The sequence below is a fragment of the Pseudophryne corroboree genome, chromosome 9, assembly GCF_028390025.1.
Source record: "Pseudophryne corroboree isolate aPseCor3 chromosome 9, aPseCor3.hap2, whole genome shotgun sequence".
Classification (NCBI taxonomy): Eukaryota; Metazoa; Chordata; class Amphibia; order Anura; family Myobatrachidae; genus Pseudophryne; species Pseudophryne corroboree.
Window position 1 is genome coordinate 224,299,523 of NC_086452.1, and position 22,318 is coordinate 224,321,840.

A 22,318-nucleotide genomic window follows, 5' to 3' on the forward strand; every position below is an offset into this window, starting at 1 on the left:
TTATTTGGAATTGGACATAGAATGAGCTGATAACTTAATTTGGGGTAAGATCTCAACTTTAAAGGGTCAGTAGAAGAGTGCGATCACTCCAAGGTCCATTGTCTCTTCCATCATTCCAGATAATTAAATTACTGCACATATTTCCTCTCAGTAAAAGAAAAATGTTCAGCATCAGTTGTGTGAAAATAAAAAGTGCTATTGATTCAGGATTTATACAGTGGCCTGACCTGACAGCACAGTTTAAAATCCACTACTCAGTATTGTCGAAGAGACAGAGCTCATTCCTAAACAAGGACACGCTGATATATTAGGGAAGGGGAGCATCTTAAAATGTCTACATCTATTAAGTCAGTTTTTGTGTTGGGGGGGTTTTATGCTCACTGGGCAAATTTTTTATGTGACCTAATTTTTATTGAAATGTTATGAACTGTGTATTATATTCATCTATAAGAATATTGTGGGGAAAATATAAAATACGAGGCCTTATAACTAGTGATGAGCGGGTTCGGATCCTCGGGATCCGACCCGCCCGAACTTCACCTTTTCTTTACACGGGTCCGAGCGACTCGGATCCTCCCGCCTTGCTCGGTTAACCTGAGCGCGCCCGAACGTCATCATCCCGCTGTCGGATTCTCGCGAGATTCGGATTCTATATAAGGAGCCGCGCGTCGCCGGCATTTTCACACGTGCATTGAGATTGATAGGGAGAGGACATGGCTGGCGTCCTCTCCGTTATATTAGAAAAGAACAGAGTAAACTGAGTGACTTAGTTATGTGGGGAGCATTGGGGACGGGGAGCAGCTGTTAGGGAGTACAGTGCAGGGTTTACCACCAGTGAGTTAGTTTAATCCTTTGTTTCAATGCCTGAAAAAAACGCTCCACCATATCTGTGCTCAGTGTGCTGCACTGCTGCATGATATATCTGTGCTGAGTGCACTGCTCACACTGCCTAATTGTGGGGACTGGGGAGCAGTTATAGCAGGAGTACAGTGCACAGTTTTGCTGACAGTGACCACCAGTCCAGTATACGTTTGTCTGCCTGAAAAACACTCCTGTGGTGTTTTTTTCTTTTCTTCATACTAGTTTAGCAGTCTGCTGACAGTGTCCACCAGGTCCGTTATATACAGTATATTATATATATAAGCAGTACGGTAGGCCACGGCTGTACCTACCTCTGTGTCGTCAGTGCACTCGTCGTCCATAAGTAATATAATACTATACTATCCATCCATCTACATTGTATACCTACCTGTGGTGGGTTTTTTTTTCTTCATACTAGTTTGTTTAGCAGTCTGCTGACAGTGTCCACCAGGTCCGTTATATATAGTATATTATATATATATAAGCAGTACGGTAGGCCACGGCTGTACCTACCTCTGTGTCGTCAGTGCACTCGTCGTCCATAAGTAATATAATACTATACTATCCATCCATCTACATTGTATACCTACCTGTGGTGGTTTTTTTTTTCTTCATACTAGTTTGTTTAGCAGTCTGCTGACAGTGTCCACCAGGTCCGTTATATACAGTATATTATATATATAAGCAGTACGGTAGGCTACGGCTGTACCTACCTCTGTGTCGTCAGTGCACTCGTCGTCCATAAGTAATATAATACTATACTTACTATCCATCCATCTACATTGTATACCTACCTGTGGTGGGTTTTTTTTCTTCATACTAGTTTAGCAATCTGCTGACAGTGTCCACCAGGTCCGTTATATACAGTATATTATATATATAAGCAGTACGGTAGGCCACGGCTGTACCTACCTCTGTGTCGTCAGTGCACTCGTCGTCCATAAGTAATATAATACTATACTTACTATCCATCCATCTACATTGTATACCTACCTGTGGTGGTTTTTTTTTTCTTCATACTAGTTTAGCAGTCTGCTGACAGTGTCCACCAGGTCCGTTATATACAGTATATTATATATATAAGCAGTACAGTAGGCCACGGCTGTACCTACCTCTGTGTCGTCAGTGCACTCGTCGTCCATAAGTAATATAATACTATACTTACTATCCATCCATCTACATTGTATAACTACCTGTGGTGTTTTTTTTTTCTTCATACTAGTTTAGCAGTCTGCTGACAGTGTCCACCAGGTCCGTTTTATACAGTATATTATATATATAAGCAGTACGGTAGGCCACGGCTGTACCTACCTCTGTGTCGTCAGTGCACTCGTCGTCCATAAGTAATATAATACTATACTTACGATCCATCCATCTACATTGTATACCTACCTGTGGTGGGTTTTTTTTTCTTCATACTAGTTTGTTTAGCAGTCTGCTGACAGTGTCCACCAGGTCCGTTATATACAGTATATTATATATATAAGCAGTACGGTAGGCCACGGCTGTACCTACCTCTGTGTCGTCAGTGCACTCGTCGTCCATAAGTAATATAATACTATACTTACTATCCATCCATCTAAATTGTATAACTACCTGTGGTAGTTTTTTTTTTCTTCATACTAGTTTAGCAGTCTGCTGACAGTGTCCAACAGGTCCGTTATATACAGTATATTATATATATAAGTAGTACGGTAGGCCACGGCTGTACCTACCTCTGTGTCGTCAGTGCACTCGTCGTCCATAAGTAATATAATACTATACTTACTATCTATCCATCTACATTGTATACCTACCTGTGGTGTTTTTTTTCTTCTTCATACTAGTTTAGCAGTCTGCTGACAGTGTCCACCAGGTCCGTTATATACAGCATATTATATATATAAGCAGTACGGTAGGCCACGGCTGTACCTACCTCTGTGTCGTCAGTGCATTCGTCGTCCATAAGTAATATAACACTATACTATCCATCCATCTACATTGTATACCTACCTGTGGTGTTTTTTTTTCTTCTTCATACTAGTTTAGCAGTCTGCTGACAGTGTCCACCAGGTCCGTTATATACAGTATATTATATATATAAGCAGTACGGTAGGCCACGGCTGTACCTACCTCTGTGTCGTCAGTGCACTCGTCGTCCATAAGTAATATAATACTATACTTACTATCCATCCATCTACATTGTATAACTACCTGTGGTGGTTTTTTTTCTTCTTCATACTAGTTTAGCAGTCTGCTGACAGTGTCCACCAGGTCCGTTATATACAGTATATTATATACATAAGCAGTACGGTAGGCCACGGCTGTACCTACCTCTGTGTCGTCAGTGCACTCGTCGTCCATAAGTAATATAATACTATACTTACTATCCATCCATCTACATTGTATAACTACCTGTGGTGGTTTTTTTTTTCTTCATACTAGTTTAGCAGTCTGCTGACAGTGTCCACCAGGTCCGTTATGTACAGTATATTATATATATAAGCAGTACGGTAGGCCACGGCTGTACCTACCTCTGTGTCGTCAGTGCACTCGTCGTCCATAAGTAATATAATACTATACTTACTATCCATCCATCTACATTGTATAACTACCTGTGGTGGCTTTTTTTTCTTCATACTAGTTTAGCAGTCTGCTGACAGTGTCCACCAGGTCCGTTATATACAGTATATTATATATATAAGCAGTACGGTAGGCCACGGCTGTACCTACCTCTGTGTCGTCAGTGCACTCGTCGTCCATAAGTAATATAATACTATACTTACTATCCATCCATCTACATTGTTTAACTACCTGTGGTGGGTTTTTTTTTCTTCATACTAGTTTAGCAGTCTGCTGACAGTGTCCACCAGGTCCGTTATATACAGCATATTATATATATAAGCAGTACGGTAGGCCACGGCTGTACCTACCTCTGTGTCGTCAGTGCACTCGTCGTCCATAAGTAATATAATACTATACTTACTATCCATCCATCTACATTGTATACCTACCTGTGGTGGGTTTTTTTTTTCTTCATACTAGTTTAGCAGTCTGCTGACAGTGTCCACCAGGTCCGTTATTATTATACAGTATATTATATATATATATAGCAGTACGGTAGGCCACGGCTGTACCTACCTCTGTGTCGTCAGTCACTCGTCCTCCATAAGTAATATAATACTATACTATCCATCCATCTATATTGTATACCTGTGGTGGCTTTTAGTTGTGCGCATTAAAATATGGAGAACAAAAATGTGGAGGTTAAAAAAATAGGGAAAGATCAAGATCCACTTCCACCTCGTGCTGAAGCTGCTGCCACTAGTCATGGCCGAGACGATGAAATGCCATCAACGTCGTCTGCCAAGGCCGATGCCCAATGTCATAGTACAGAGCATATAAAATCCAAAACACAAAAGATCAGTAAAAAAATGACCCAAAAATCAAAATTAAAAGCGTCTGAGGAGAAGCGTAAACTTGCCAATATGCCATTTACGACACGGAGTGGCAAGGAACGGCTGAGGCCCTGGCCTATGTTCATGGCTAGTGGTTCAGCTTCACATGAGGATGGAAGCACTCATCCTCTCGCTAGAAAAAAGAAAAGACTTGCGGCAAAAGCACAGCAAAGAACTGTGCGTTCTTCGAAATCCCAAATCCCCAAGGAGAGTCCAATTGTGTCGGTTGCGATGCCTGACCTTCCCAACACTGGACGGGGAGAGGTGGCGCCTTCCACCATTTGCACGCCCCCTGCAAGTGCTGGAAGGAGCACCCGCAGTCCAGTTCCTGATAGTCAAATTGAAGATGTCACTGTTGAAGTACACCAGGATGAGGATATGGGTGTTGCTGGCGCTGGGGAGGAAATTGACAAGGAGGATTCTGATGGTGAGGTGGTTTGTTTAAGTCAGGCACCCGGGTAGACACCTGTTGTCCGTGGGAGGAATATGGCCATTGACATGCCTGGTCAAAATACAAAAAAAATCTGCTCTTCAGTGTGGAATTATTTCAACAGAAATGCGGACAACTGGTGTCAAGCCGTGTGTTGCCTTTGTCAAGCTCTAATAAGTAGGGGTAAGGACGTTAACCACCTCGGAACATCCTCCCTTATACGTCACCTGCAGCGCATTCATAATAAGTCAGTGACAAGTTCAAAAACTTTGGGCGACAGCGGAAGCAGTCCACTGACCAGTAAATCCCTTCCTCTTGTAACCAAGCTCGCGCAAACCACACCACCAACTCCCTCAGTGTCAATTTCCTCCTTACCCAGGAAAGCCAATAGTCCTGCAGGCCATGTCACTGGCAAGTCTGACGAGTCCTCTCCTGCCTGGGATTCCTCTGATGCATCCTTGAGTGTAATGCCTACTGCTGCTGGCGCTGCTGTTGTTGCTGCTGGGAGTCGATCGTCATCCCAGAGGGGAAGTCAGAAGACCACTTGTACTACTTCCAGTAAGCAATTGACTGTCCAACAGTCCTTTGCGAGGAAGATGAAATATCACAGCAGTCATCCTGTTGCAAAGCGGATAACTGAGGCCTTGACAACTATGTTGGTATTAGACGTGCGTTCAGTATCCGCCGTTAGTTCACAGGGAACTAGACAATTGCTTGAGGTAGTGTGCCCCCGTTACCAAATACCATCTAGGTTCCACTTCTCTAGGCAGGCGATACCGAGAATGTACACGGACGTCAGAAAAAGACTCACCAGTGTCCTAAAAAATACAGTTGTACCCAATGTCCACTTAACCACGGACATGTGTACAAGTGGAGCAGGGCAGACTCAGGACTACATGACTGTGACAGCCCACTGGGTAGATGTATTGCCTCCCGCTGCAAGAACAGCAGCGGCGGCACCAGTAGCAGCATCTCGCAAACGCCAACTCGTTCCTAGGCAGGCTACGCTTTGTATCACCGCTTTCCAGAATACGCACACAGCTGAAAACCTCTTACGGCAACTGAGGAAGATCATCGCAGAATGGCTTACCCCAATTGGACTCTCCTGGGGATTTGTGACATCGGACAACGCCAGCAATATTGTGCGTGCATTACATCTGGGCAAATTCCAGCACGTCCCATGTTTTGCACATACCTTGAATTTGATGGTGCAGAATTATTTAAAAAACGACAGGGGCGTGCAATAGATGCTGTCGGTGGCCCGAAGAATTGCGGGCCACTTTCGGCATACAGGCACCGCGTACAGAAGACTGGAGCACCACCAAAAACACCTGAACCTGCCCTGCCATCATCTGAAGCAAGAGGTGGTAACGAGGTGGAATTCAACCCTCTATATGCTTCAGAGGATGGAGGAGCAGCAAAAGGCCATTCAAGCCTATACATCTGCCCACGATATAGGCAAAGGAGGTGGAATGCACCTGTCTCAAGCGCAGTGGAGAATGATTTCAACGTTGTGCAAGGCTCTGCAACCTTTTGAACTTGCCACACGTGAAGTCAGTTCAGACACTGCCAGCCTGAGTCAGGTCATTCCCCTCATCAGGCTTTTGCAGAAGAAGCTGGAGGCATTGAAGGAGAAGCTAAAACAGAGCGATTCCGCTAGGCATGTGGGACTTGTGGATGGAGCCCTTAATTCGCTTAACCAGGATTCACGGGTGGTCAATCTGTTGAAATCAGAGCACTACATCTTGGCCACCGTGCTCGATCCTAGATTTAAAACCTACGTTGGATCTCTCTTTCCGGCAGACACAAGTCTGCAGAGGTTCAAAGAACTGCTGGTGAGAAAATTGTCAAGTCAAGCGGAACGCGACCCGTCAACATCTCCTCCTTCACATTCTCCCGCAACTGGGGGTGCGAGGAAAAGGCTACGAATTCCGAGCCCACCCGCTGGCGGTGATGCAGGGCAGTCTGGAGCGACTGCTGATGCTGACATCTGGTCCGGACTGAAGGACCTGCCAACGATTACTGACATGTCGTCTACTGTCACTGCATATGATTCTCTCACCATTGAAAGAATGGTGGAGGATTATATGAGTGACCGCATCCAAGTAGGCACGTCAGACAGTCCGTACGTATGCTGGCAGGAAAAAGAGGCAATTTGGAGGCCCTTGCACAAACTGGCTTTATTCTACCTAAGTTGCCCTCCCTCCAGTGTGTACTCCGAAAGAGTGTTTAGTGCAGCCGCTCACCTTGTCAGCAATCGGCGTACGAGGTTACTTCCAGAAAATGTGGAGAAGATGATGTTCATTAAAATTAATTATAATCAATTCCTCCATGGAGACATTCACCAGCAGCAATTGCCTCCAGAAAGTACACGGGGACCTGAGATGGTGGATTCCAGTGGGGACGAATTAATAATCTGTGAGGAGGGGGATGTACACAGTGAAAGGGGTGATGAATCGGACGATGATGATGAGGTGGACATCTTGCCTCTGTAGAGCCAGTTTGTGCAAGGAGAGATTGATTGCTTCTTTTTTGGTGGGGGCCCAAACCAACCAGTCATTTCAGTCACAGTCGTGTGGCAGACCCTGTCGCTGAAATGATGGGTTCGTTAAAATGTGCATGTCCTGTTTTTACAACATAAGGGTTTTTGGGAGGGCCCAAGGACAATTCCATCTTGCACCTCTTTTTTCTTTCATTTTTCTTTGCGTCATGTGCTGTTTGGGGAGTATTTTTTGGAAGGGCCATCCTGCGTTACACTGCAGTGCCACTCCTAGATGGGCCAGGTGTTTGTGTCGGCCACTAGGGTCGCTTAGCTTAGTCGTCACACAGCTACCTCATTGCGCCTCTTTTTTCTTTGCGTCATGTGCTGTTTGGGGAGTATTTTTTGGAAGGGCTATCCTGCCTGACACTGCAGTGCCACTCCTAGATGGGCCAGGTGTTTGTGTCGGCCACTAGGCTCGCTTAGCTTAGTCGTCACACAGCTACCTCATTGCGCCTCTTTTTTTCATTGCGTCATGTGCTGTTTGGGGAGTATTTTTTTGAAGGGCCATCCTGTGTGACACTGCAGTGCCACTCCTAGATGGGCCAGGTGTTTGTGTCGGCCACTAGGGTCGCTTAGCTTAGTCGTCACACAGCTACCTCATTGCGCCTCTTTTCTTTGCGTCATGTGCTGTTTGGGGAGTATTTTTTTGAAGGGCCATCCTGCGTGACACTGCAGTGCCACTCCTAGATGGGCAAGGTGTTTGTGTCGGCCACTAGGGTCGCTTAGCTTAGTCGTCACACAGCTACCTCATTGCGTCTCTTTTTTTCTTTGCGTCATGTGCTGTTTGGGGAGTATTTTTTGGACGGGCCATCCTGCCTGACACTGCAGTGCCACTCCTAGATGGGCCAGGTGTTTGTGTCGGCCACTAGGGTCGCTTAGCTTAGTCGTCACACAGCTACCTCATTGCGCCTCTTTTTTGCTTTGCGTCATGTGCTGTTTGGGGAGTATTTTTTTGAAGGGCCATCCTGCGTGACACTGCAGTGCCACTCCTAGATGGGCCAGGTGTTTGTGTCGGCCACTAGGGTCGCTTAGCTTAGTCGTCACACAGCTACCTCATTGCGCCTCTTTTTTTCTTTGCGTCATGTGCTGTTTGGGGAGTATTTTTTTGAAGGGCCATCCTGCGTGACACTGCAGTGCCACTCCTAGATGGGCCAGGTGTTTGTGTCGGCCACTAGAGTCGCTTAGCTTAGTCATCACACAGCTACCTCATTGCGCCTCTTTTTTTCTTTGCGTCATGTGCTGTTTGGGGAGTATTTTTTGGACGGGCCATCCTGCCTGACACTGCAGTGCCACTCCTAGATGGGCCAGGTGTTTGTGTCGGCCACTAGGGTCGCTTAGCTTAGTCGTCACACAGCTACCTCATTGCGCCTCTTTTTTTCTTTGCGTCATGTGCTGTTTGGGGAGTATTTTTTGGAAGGGCCATCCTGCCTGACACTGCAGTGCCACTCCAAGATGTGCCAGGTGTTTGTGTCGGCCACTAGGGTCGCTTAGCTTAGTCGTCACACAGCTACCTCATTGCGCCTCTTTTTTTCTTTGCATCATGTGCTGTTTGGGGAGTATTTTTTTGAAGGGCCATCCTGCGTGACACTGCAGTGCCACTCCTAGATGGGCCATGTGTTTGTGTCGGCCACTTGTGTCGCTTAGCTTAGCCATCCAGCGACCTCGGTGCAAATTTTAGGACTAAAAATAATATTGTGAGGTGTGAGGTTTTCAGAATAGACTGGAAATGAGTGTAAATTATGGTTATTGAGGTTAATAATACCATGGGATCAAAATGACCCCCATATTCTATGATTTAAGCTGTTTTTTAGGGTTTTTTGAAAAAAAACACCCGAATCCAAAACACAACCGAATCCGACAAAAAAAATTCGGTGAGGTTTTGCCAAAACGCGTTCGAACCCAAAACACGGCCGCGGAACCAAACCCAAAACCAAAACACAAAACCCGAAAAATTTCCGGTGCACTTCACTACTTATAACCCAATGGCACTGTAAACCCAAACACGTTTAATACTGCACGTGAAATTTGCGCACATTGCTTGATGTTATTTAGGTAAGTAGCAAGTTGACTCTAGGCCTGTGCGGTGCCCCACACCACCAACACAGTGACGTCACACAAGCGTAGGGGGCAGCCTGTGCCTTTCCATGTAGCATAATGTCTACCCAGGCACATTGCAATGTGGAAAAAGTTGGCGGCTGCCTCTCCAAGGTGCTGGCAAGCTAGCAACTGTGCCGCTCTCTCGCCCGAGCGCTGCTGGTGAATACAAGTATGATTCTTCGTTGGTACGATAACATGGGAAAAATTGGGTTGTAAAGGAGTGTATTTTGATGCTAATGTATATGACTCTCAGGGGCAGAACACTAAAAAGATGATTGTATGGCTATTTTTTTGTGTATAACTACTCAATAGCTACAGTATATAATTTTCTGTAGGGTTCAATAATTCCTGTGACTGCTCTGTTTCGTATGTACTTAGCCTGTGGTGAATACCATACAGTAACATATGTGTGATACTCTTAAGCCTAAGAGATGTTGGGTGCAACTTTTACCGTCTGTGACAAATTTGGAACTCATTATTGTATTGGACAGCAAGGGGGATTGGAAAGGTTAGGGTTATTTTTCTTGGGGTAATGGTTAGGGATAAGCCGCAAGGAAGATTAGGTTGTGGGAAGCTGAACAAAGGAAGAATGATTACTTATCAAGTAAGAACAGGAACAGTACTTGGTTATTAAGGGCAGTACGGATGGTGTAATAGCATTACTGCCTCACAGCACTGAAGTCATAGGTTCTATTCCCTCCATGGCTCTAACTGTGTGGAGTTTGTATATCTTCCCCGTGCATGCGTGGGTTTCCTCAGGGTACCCCGGTTTCCTCCCACTCTCCAAAAATATACTGGTACTGTAGGTTAACTGGCTCATGACAAAAATTAACCCTAGTGTGTACTTGGGAGACTAGATGGACCAAGTGTTTCTTAGCTGCTGTCAAAGTCTATGGGGGTCATTCCGAGTTGATCGCATGCTAGCTATTTTTTGCAGCGCTGCGATCAGGTCAAAACTCTGCAAAATTGCGCATGCACCGCAATGCGCAGGCGCGTCATACGTGTACAAAGCAGATAGTTGCTGGGCGATGGATTTAATGAAGAATCCATTAGCACAGCCGATCAAAAGGAGATTGACAGGAAGAGGGCGTTTGTGGGTGTCAACTGACCGTTTTCTGGGAGTGTTTAGAAAAATGCAGGCGTGTCCAAGCATTTGCAGGGCGGGTGTCTGACGTCAATTCCGGGTCCAAAAAGACTGAAGTGATCGCAAGGGCTGAGTAAGTCCAGAGCTACTCAGAAACTGCAAAAAACTTTTTTGTACTGCTCGGCTGCACAATCGTTCGCCAGCTTGCAAAGCGAAAATACAGTCCCCTATAGGCGGCGACTATCTGATCGCTGCTCTGCAAATAATAGCTAGCGTGCGATCAACTCGGAATGACCCCCTATGTTTCTATTAGTTTGAGACATTTTTATTGTTAAACATTTCTTGAGAAAAAAAATCTTTAAAATTTAGGATTATCCCTGGAAGTCAGTGACAGATGGTAACTCTGCTGGAAAGAGGTAATAATGTAAGACTCTACGTACTGTAAATGTCCTGAAAGAGGTAATCACAGTATGTAACACTCTATGTAGATCATTATGTAATGATCTATGTTAGGTTTTGCCATCTCTGTGTACTGTGACAGGTCCACTGTAATGTCTCTCTGCCTATGTACTGTAACATCACAGAAGTGCTGACACATTTTCCTAAATAAAATAAAAATGTTTTTCTAGCACGTGATATATAATTATTTCCAAGAATGATTGAGCAGCTACCACTGTTTGTCTGCATGTGTGAGAAGGCATTGAATGGGAGCAGCATTTGGAAGGCATGCTGTTCCTTGTAGTGCTAATGGGAGATCCTGGGGGTGGCTCCCATGTTAGCTTGCCCTCTGTCTGGATGCGTTTTACCATGAGCCTTTATCATGAGGCCTTACTGTAGACAAATCACATGGCCATATGTGGGCACTGTCCTTATGTAGTGTCAGGACTGCTGATATTGGAGAAGCCTTGATGCGGCCAGCAGCTAAGCATGTCTTTGCAAATGCATGTGACCAATTTTTCTGAAATTCTATAAGCAGATAGGTTCAGGTATTGTTACAGGTAATTTTTTGTGTGCTGGGTTGATACCAGGTGGAAGGAGAGCCCCGCGTAAAGCTGCCCATGGGAGAAGCAGCTGATCCTGTGATCTATGCCTGCAGCCATGGCAGTGCAATATATGTATATATATATATATATATATATATATATATTTATTTTAATAAATATATATATATATATATATATATATATACACATTATATATATACACATAAATAGTGATTTTGGACTTGAGGAGCCTGTACACTGCACGCGCTGAGTGTCAGGCATCTGTTTTAAGCACTTTTCTTTTTTCTCTGTTGCTTGATGTCACATAGAGATCATACATACCTCAATTTCTTTCTAGGTTACTTAGCTATATAATAGTGAAAATGTAATCTAAATTCATCCAATAGTTTCTTTGTGATGCTGGAATGCACAGACAGACAAAAAGTTTGAATTTTTTTTTTATCTTCATAGTTCATAAACAGTCCCTAGAAGTATATTTCACACAAAAATTGCTATGTACAGACACAATCATTACAGTTTTATTATATTATTATATGTCTAGATATAATGAAAGAAACTCTTGCATAACTCTCTTTCTGTGTATTAATATGAAAAAAAGCTTTGATTCGCCACCTTTCTTGCCACATGTTTTACTGCCTGATGTTGTTGGGCTGCTCAAAATTTAAAATCCCACCTTTACAGTTTATACAAAATACTAGAGATGAGCGCCTGAAATTTTTCGGGTTTTGTGTTTTGGTTTTGGGTTCGGTTCCGCGGCCGTGTTTTGGGTTCGAACGCGTTTTGGCAAAACCTCACCGAATTTTTTTTTTCGGATTCGGGTGTGTTTTGGATTCGGGTGTTTTTTTCAAAAAACACTAAAAAACAGCTTAAATCATAGAATTTGGGGGTCATTTTGATCCCAAAGTATTATTAACCTCAAAAACCATAATTTACACTCATTTTCAGTCTATTCTGAATACCTCACACCTCACAATATTATTTTTAGTCCTAAAATTTGCACCGAGGTCGCTGTGTGAGTAAGATAAGCGACCCTAGTGGCCGACACAAACACCGGGCCCATCTAGGAGTGGCACTGCAGTGTCACGCAGGATGTCCCTTCCAAAAAACCCTCCCCAAACAGCACATGACACAAAGAAAAAAAGAGGCGCAATGAGGTAGCTGTGTGAGTAAGATTAGCGACCCTAGTGGCCGACACAAACACCGGGCCCATCTAGGAGTGGCACTGCAGTGTCACGCAGGATGGCCCTTCCAAAAAACCCTCCCCAAACAGCACATGACGCAAAGAAAAAAAGAGGCGCAATGAGGTAGCTGTGTGAGTAAGATTAGCGACCCTAGTGGCCGACACAAACACTGGGCCCATCTAGGAGTGGCACTGCAGTGTCACGCAGGATGTCCCTTCCAAAAAACCCTCCCCAAACAGCACATGACGCAAAGAAAAAAAGAGGCGCAATGAGGTAGCTGTGTGAGTAAGATTAGCGACCCTAGTGGCCGACACAAACACCGGGCCCATCTAGGAGTGGCACTGCAGTGTCACGCAGGATGTCCCTTCCAAAAAACCCTCCCCAAACAGCACATGACGCAAAGAAAAAAAGAGGCGCAATGAGGTAGCTGACTGTGTGAGTAAGATTAGCGACCCTAGTGGCCGACACAAACACCGGGCCCATTTAGGAGTGGCACTGCAGTGTCACGCAGGATGTCCCTTCCAAAAAACCCTCCCCAATCAGCACATGATGCAAAGAAAAAGAAAAGAAAAAAGAGGTGCAAGATGGAATTGTCCTTGGGCCCTCCCACCCACCCTTATGTTGTATAAACAAAACAGGACATGCACACTTTAACCAACCCATCATTTCAGTGACAGGGTCTGCCACACGACTGTGACTGATATGACGGGTTGGTTTGGACCCCCCCCAAAAAAGAAGCAATTAATCTCTCCTTGCACAAACTGGCTCTACAGAGGCAAGATGTCCACCTCATCATCACCCTCCGATATATCACCGTGTACATCCCACTCCTCACAGATTATCAATTCGTCCCCACTGGAATCCACCATCTCAGCTCCCTGTGTACTTTGTGGAGGCAATTGCTGCTGGTCAATGTCTCCGCGGAGGAATTGATTATAATTCATTTTAATGAACATCATCTTCTCCACATTTTCTGGATGTAACCTCGTACGCCGATTGCTGACAAGGTGAGCGGCGGCACTAAACACTCTTTCGGAGTACACACTTGTGGGAGGGCAACTTAGGTAGAATAAAGCCAGTTTGTGCAAGGGCCTCCAAATTGCCTCTTTTTCCTGCCAGTATAAGTACGGACTGTGTGACGTGCCTACTTGGATGCGGTCACTCATATAATCCTCCACCATTCTATCAATGTTGAGAGAATCATATGCAGTGACAGTAGACGACATGTCCGTAATCGTTGTCAGGTCCTTCAGTCCGGACCAGATGTCAGCATCAGCAGTCGCTCCAGACTGCCCTGCATCACCGCCAGCGGGTGGGCTCGGAATTCTGAGCCTTTTCCTCGCACCCCCAGTTGCGGGAGAATGTGAAGGAGGAGATGTTGACAGGTCGCGTTCCGCTTGACTTGACAATTTTGTCACCAGCAGGTCTTTCAACCCCAGCAGACTTGTGTCTGCCGGAAAGAGAGATCCAAGGTAGGCTTTAAATCTAGGATCGAGCACGGTGGCCAAAATGTAGTGCTCTGATTTCAACAGATTGACCACCCGTGAATCCTTGTTAAGCGAATTAAGGGCTCCATCCACAAGTCCCACATGCCTAGCGGAATCGCTCCGTGTTAGCTCCTCCTTCAATGTCTCCAGCTTCTTCTGCAAAAGCCTGATGAGGGGAATGACCTGACTCAGGCTGGCAGTGTCTGAACTGACTTCACGTGTGGCAAGTTCAAAGGGCATCAGAACCTTGCACAACGTTGAAATCATTCTCCACTGCGCTTGAGACAGGTGCATTCCACCTACTATATCGTGCTCAATTGTATAGGCTTGAATGGCCTTTTGCTGCTCCTCCAACCTCTGAAGCATATAGAGGGTTGAATTCCACCTCGTTACCACTTCTTGCTTCAGATGATGGCAGGGCAGGTTCAGTAGTTTTTGGTGGTGCTCCAGTCTTCTGTACGTGGTGCCTGTACGCCGAAAGTGTCCCGCAATTCTTCTGGCCACCGACAGCATCTCTTGCACGCCCCTGTCGTTTTTTAAAAAATTCTGCACCACCAAATTCAAGGTATGTGCAAAACATGGGACGTGCTGGAATTTGCCCATATTTAATGCACACACAATATTGCTGGCGTTGTCCGATGCCACAAATCCACAGGAGAGTCCAATTGGGGTAAGCCATTCCGCGATGATCTTCCTCAGTTGCCGTAAGAGGTTTTCAGCTGTGTGCGTATTCTGGAAAGCGGTGATACAAAGCGTAGCCTGCCTAGGAAAGAGTTGGCGTTTGCGAGATGCTGCTACTGGTGCCGCCGCTGCTGTTCTTGCGGCGGGAGTCCATACATCTACCCAGTGGGCTGTCACAGTCATATAGTCCTGACCCTGCCCTGCTCCACTTGTCCACATGTCCGTGGTTAAGTGGACATTGGGTACAACTGCATTTTTTAGGACACTGGTGAGTCTTTTTCTGACGTCCGTGTACATTCTCGGTATCGCCTGCCTAGAGAAGTGGAACCTAGATGGTATTTGGTAACGGGGGCACACTGCCTCAATAAATTGTCTAGTTCCCTGTGAACTAACGGCGGATACCGGACGCACGTCTAACACCAACATAGTTGTCAAGGCCTCAGTTATCCGCTTTGCAGCAGGATGACTGCTGTGATATTTCATCTTCCTCGCAAAGGACTGTTGAACAGTCAATTGCTTACTGGAAGTAGTACAAGTGGGCTTACGACTTCCCCTCTGGGATGACCATCGACTCCCAGCAGCAACAGCAGCGCCAGCAGCAGTAGGCGTTACACGCAAGGATGCATCGGAGGAATCCCAGGCAGGAGAGGACTCGTCAGAATTGCCAGTGACATGGCCTGCAGGACTATTGGCATTCCTGGGGAAGGAGGAAATTGACACTGAGGGAGTTGGTGGGGTGGTTTGCGTGAGCTTGGTTACAAGAGGAAGGGATTTACTGGTCAGTGGACTGCTTCCGCTGTCACCCAAAGTTTTTGAACTTGTCACTGACTTATTATGAATGCGCTGCAGGTGACGTATAAGGGAGGATGTTCCGAGGTGGTTAACGTCCTTACCCCTACTTATTACAGCTTGACAAAGGGAACACACGGCTTGACACCTGTTGTCCGCATTTCTGGTGAAATACCTCCACACCGAAGAGCTGATTTTTTTGGTATTTTCACCTGGCATGTCAATGGCCATATTCCTCCCACGGACAACAGGTGTCTCCCCGGGTGCCTGACTTAAACAAACCACCTCACCATCAGAATCCTCCTGGTCAATTTCCTCCCCAGCGCCAGCAACACCCATATCCTCCTCATCCTGGTGTACTTCAACACTGACATCTTCAATCTGACTATCAGGAACTGGACTGCGGGTGCTCCTTCCAGCACTTGCAGGGGGCGTGCAAATGGTGGAAGGCGCATGCTCTTCACGTCCAGTGTTGGGAAGGTCAGGCATCGCAACCGACACAATTGGACTCTCCTTGTGGATTTGGGATTTCGAAGAATGCACAGTTCTTTGCTGTGCTGCTTTTGCCAGCTTGAGTCTTTTCATTTTTCTAGCGAGAGGCTGAGTGCTTCCATCCTCATGTGAAGCTGAACCACTAGCCATGAACATAGGCCAGGGCCTCAGCCGTTCCTTGCCACTCCGTGTCGTAAATGGCATATTGGCAAGTTTACGCTTCTCCTCCGACAATTTTTTTAAAGGTTTTGGAGTCCTTTTTTTTCTGATATTTGGTGTTTTGGATTTGACATGCTCTGTACTATGACATTGGGCATCGGCCTTGGCAGACAACGTTGCTGGCATTTCATCGTCTCGGCCATGACTAGTGGCAGCAGCTTCAGCACGAGGTGGAAGTGGATCTTGATCTTTCCCTAATTTTGGAACCTCAACATTTTTGTTCTCCATATTTTAATAGGCACAACTAAAAGGCACCTCAGGTAAACAATGGAGATGGATACTAGTATACAATTATGGACTGCCTGCCGAGTGCAGACACAGAGGTAGCCACAGCCGTGAACTACCGTACTGTACTGTGTCTGCTGCTAATATAGACTGGTTGATAAAGAGATGTCTATGTAACTATGTATGTATAAAGAAGAAAGAAAAAAAAACCACGGTTAGGTGGTATACAATTATGGACGGACTGCCTGCCGAGTGCAGACACAGAGGTAGCCACAGCCGTGAACTACCGTACTGTACTGTGTCTGCTGCTAATATAGACTGGTTGATAAAGAGATGTCTATGTAACTATGTATGTATAAAGAAGAAAGAAAAAAAAACCACGGTTAGGTGGTATACAATTATGGACGGACTGCCTGCCGAGTGCAGACACAGAGGTAGCCACAGCCGTGAACTACCGTACTGTACTGTGTCTGCTGCTAATATAGACTGGTTGATAAAGAGATGTCTATGTAACTATGTATGTTTAAAGAAGAAAGAAAAAAAAACCACGGTTAGGTGGTATACAATTATGGACGGACTGCCTGCCGAGTGCAGACACAGAGGTAGCCACAGCCGTGAACTACCGTACTGTACTGTGTCTGCTGCTAATATAGACTGGTTGATAAAGAGATGTCTATGTAACTATGTATGTATAAAGAAGAAAGAAAAAAAAACCACGGTTAGGTGGTATACAATTATGGACGGACTGCCTGCCGAGTGCAGACACAGAGGTAGCCACAGCCGTGAACTACCGTACTGTACTGTGTCTGCTGCTAATATAGACTGGTTGATAAAGAGATGTCTATGTAACTATGTATGTATAAAGAAGAAAGAAAAAAAAAACACGGTTAGGTGGTATACAATTATGGACGGACTGCCTGCCGAGTGCAGACACAGAGGTAGCCACAGCCGTGAACTACCGTACTGTACTGTGTCTGCTGCTAATATAGACTGGTTGATAAAGAGATGTCGTAGTAGTATGTATGTATAAAGAAGAAAAAAAAACCACGGTTAGGTGGTATACAATTATGGACGGACTGCCTGCCGAGTGCAGACACAGAGGTAGCCACAGCCGTGAACTACCGTACTGTGTCTGCTGCGACTGGATGATAAATGATATAAAAAATATATATATATCACTACTGCAGCCGGACAGGTATATATTATATATTATATAATGATGGACCTGCTGGACACTGTCTGTCAGCAGAATGAGTTTTATTTTTATAGAATAAAAAAAACAACAACACACAAGTGAAGTCACACGACGAGTGTTTAACTTTTTCAGGCAATCACAATATAAGTATACTACTAACTATACTGGTGGTCAGTGTGGTCAGGTCACTGGTCAGTCACACTGGCAGTGGCACTCCTGCAGCAAAAGTGTGCACTGTTTAATTTTAATATAATATTATGTACTCCTGGCTCCTGCTATAACCTATAACTGGCACTGCAGTGCTCCCCAGTCTCCCCCACAATTATAAGCTGTGTGAGCTGAGCAGTCAGACAGATATATAATATATATAGATGATGCAGCACACTGGGCTGAGCCTGAGCAGTGCACACAGATATGGTATGTGACTGAGTCACTGTGTGTATCGCTTTTTTCAGGCAGAGAACGGATATATTAAATAAACTGCACTGTCTGGTGGTCACTCACTATATAATATTATGTACTCCTGGCTCCTGCTATAACCTATAACTGGCACTGCAGTGCTCCCCAGTCTCCCCCACAATTATAAGCTGTGTGAGCTGAGCAGTCAGACAGATATATAATATATATAGATGATGCAGCACACTGGGCTGAGCCTGAGCAGTGCACACAGATATGGTATGTGACTGAGTCACTGTGTGTATCGCTTTTTTCAGGCAGAGAACGGATATATTAAATAAACTGCACTGTCTGGTGGTCACTCACTAGTAAACTCTCTGCACTCTCTACACTTCTACAGTACTCCTCCTAGTCCTAAGCTCCAGTAAATCTCTCTCTCTTATAATCTAAATGGAGAGGACGCCAGCCACGTCCTCTCCCTATCAATCTCAATGCACGTGTGAAAATGGCGGCGACGCGCGGCTCCTTATATAGAATCCGAGTCTCGCGATAGAATCCGAGCCTCGCGAGAATCCGACAGCGTCATGATGACGTTCGGGCGCGCTCGGGTTAACCGAGCAAGGCGGGAAGATCCGAGTCGCTCGGATCCGTGTAAAAAAAGCTGAAGTTCGGGCGGGTTCGGATTCCGAGGAACCGAACCCGCTCATCTCTACAAAATACAGCATAAAACAATCAAAATATTGTTGTATTGAAATATTAGATACTAAGCTTCCATATGTCATGCTCTGTATGTGATTCAAAAATAACACATATGACAGATTCAAGTGAATCTGTACAGGCTGGCACTTCATATCATACATACTTGTTGTACGATTGGTTATTGGATGGCAAACACTTTGCAGTGTCCTTCATACACCATTTTAGAAAGTGCTAATGATCTTGTTTTACAGGAAAGGTTTCAAACAGTGCATTTCTATTGACAGGTGTTGTCATTTTCTGAATAAATTATGAGACCATTATAGATACAGTGAAGCTCTTGTAACGTACTTTTGATTTGTACTCCAAAACTGATATATTACAGTACACTCCGTACAGAGTACTTGCAACTTAAAGTCACTACCACAGATGTCCCAGTTGTTGCACAAAGTAAAACATACATGAAAAGTCCAAAAGGGTAATTTATGAAAGTACAAAACATGCATATCCCTTAGTGTACGTTTCCACAGATCATGGTGTGACTGTGCCCACTTGTACCTGAAAGGAGCGTGGTATTAAAAGTCAACATTCAGAATGTCGATTGGTCACAAATGTTGACAAAATTGAAATATAACATGTCGACACCAGAATGTCGACACACTTTTTTATTTTTATTTTAGCCTAACCCTAAACCTAACCCTTATAATAACACAAAAATGTACTGTTGTCATTCTGTCGACAGCTAAATGTCGACATTGTAACATGTCAACATTTGTGCATGTCAACATTTTTAATGTCGACTTTATGTCCATGTCAACATTCTGACTGTAGAAATTGCTAACAATAGATATAGAGAAAAGTTTACTGTTTGCTACTTTATTATAAAGGAATTAATATTATCAGTACAAAAGTTGTAACCAGAGCTGCAGCCTTGAGAAAGACTGTATTGGTCAAAACACTTCAGTGGGAAGGTGTTTTTGGCCTCAGCTTGTACACACTGAATCACACTTTTCTCCAAGCTCCTGTCATCCCGCACAGATAGCATTCAGATGAATCTATAACATTGAAGCCTGGTACTGTGGGCGGCCATTTTATCATTATGATAGGAATACATGCAATACTTTGACAGTGACATTGTGAACGATGTCACTTTTGCAGCATGATGATGTCATGGTTAAACTGCTACTTAAAGCATGTAATTGGTGTAGGTGATAGAATTTGAATCACGCTGCGAAAGCAACATGTTTAAAGTAATAGTGCTGACCCCATTAAAATGCTCTAAGAAGCATTTTAACCTTGTTGGCATCTTGGTTTTAGCATTGTGTTGCCGACAGTGATATTGGAGTTGATGTATGAAGTAGTAAAAGGAGTGGAGAAGAGGACTAGTGGGGAAGTTGCCCATAGCATTTATCTAGTATATGCTATAAATTACTAGGTAGCAGCTGATTGGTTGCTATTTTTAAGGAGGCATTTTAGATTTCCCAGGACCCCCACAAGCCTTACTCCAGCCCTGACTGTAGTTAGGCAATGCCTCAGTATAGCTGAAAATCTATTCGACCCTATACTTAACTTGATATAGGCGGCAGAGGCCAGAATATGCACCTTACAAATGAACCATGTGTAAACTAAAGCTAGAAAAAAAAATGCTGTTATTGAAGTCAATGCAGATTCTGTGTGGCTCAATACCTGCACAGAATCTGCAATTACTTTTTCTGCACTTTTTGCTTGGCTATCTGCAGATATGCGTATGCACCGCCCAGGACCCAGGTACATTCATTCTGAATTTTAGGTTTATTCCTTTGTTTAGCTTATGTTGGTAATTGCACCATTCAGAGGGACTCCTCTTTGGTGTATTTGGTGGTTTTTTTTTGTTAGTTTGCACTGTGGGCGTGTTTTTTTGTGTGCAGATTTGCAAATTTTCTTTTGATAATACATTTGCGTTCAACCCTGAATTAGGCCCTACAGATGGAGCCATGCCAATCGTGGCTCCGTCTATGCCTTTGGCGGGTGCGCCTATCACCGTATCTGGGGCGCGCAGGCATCCATGACGCGCCCCATTCACTAGAATGGGAGTGTCTCTGTGGGCTCCTGGTGTGACTATGCGGATGGATCGCCTAGTCACGCCGGGAGCGCTCGTATGTGATAGAGGCGCACTAGACTAGTGCGGCTCCGTCTATGTATCTAATCCTCACTATGGGCTTAATTCAGACCTAATTGATCCTCTGTGATCAGATAGCCGCCACACATAGGGAGTGAAAACCCGCCCTGTGCAAGTGTGCAAATGCATGTGTACACTGTGCAAAAACTTCAAATGATTTTTGCAGTCTGTGTGTAGCTCAGGACTTACTCCAGTGGCGCACGCAGGGGGGGTTTCCAAGTACCTGGAAACCCCCCTGAGCCGAACATTTTATTTTAGAGACGGAGACAGCTGTGTCTCCGTCTCAATAAAAGCCGCGACCACGTTCGCAATCGCGATCGCGGAGCTGCAGTATCAGAGAGCTCCGTAGCTCTCTGCACAGAGAAAGTCTGGAGGGAGCTGCTGGCTGCGCATGCTCGACCACAGCAGCTCCCTCCATCCTCGTAGTGCCGCCACCTGCTCTTTAAGCCCCAGCCCGGTATGTATAAAATGTAAGGTTGAAGTTTGTGTGTGCATGTTTATGTATGTATGTTTGTGTGCGCGCTTGTGTATGTGTTTGCTTGTGAGTGTGTGTGTGTGTGTATGTATGCATGTATGTATGTATGTATGTATGAAGGTGTGTGTGTGCTGTGGCCCTCATTCCGAGTTGTTCGGTCGCAAGGCGAATTTAGCAGAGTTACACACGCTAAGCCTACGCCTACTGGGAGTGTATCTTAGCTTCTTAAAATTGCGACCGATGTATTCGCAATATTGCGATTACAAACTACTTTGCAGTTTCTGAGTAACTTCAACCTTACTCTGCCTGTGCGATCAGTTCAGTGCTTGTCGTTCCTGGTTTGACGTCACAAACACACCCAGCGTTCGCCCAGCCACTCCTCCGTTTCTCCAGCCACTCCTGCGTTTTTTCCGGAAACGGTAGCGTTTTCATCCACACGCCCATAAAACGCCGTGTTTCCGCCCAGTAACACCCATTTCCTGTCAATCACATTACGATCGCCGGAGCGATTAAAAAGCCGTGAGTAAAAATACTATCTTCATTGTTAAATTACTTGGCGCAGTCGCAGTGCGAATATTGCGCATGCGTACTAAGCGGATTTTCATTGCGATGCGATGAAAAATACCGACCGATCAACTCGGAATGAGGGCCTGTGTGAAAATAAAATAAAAATGAATATGTGTTATACATACATGCATATGTCCTGCAGACCCTTAACAGTCACATAAATAAGTAAAATGCTGGGTGCCCTCAACGTTTCAATGCCGATTATTAGAGTGGCATTGATGAAATTGCCACTTTAATAAACAGCATTGAAACGTTGATTATATAGCTGGAGCCGCAGTGAGAATTTTTTCTTTGGAGTGACG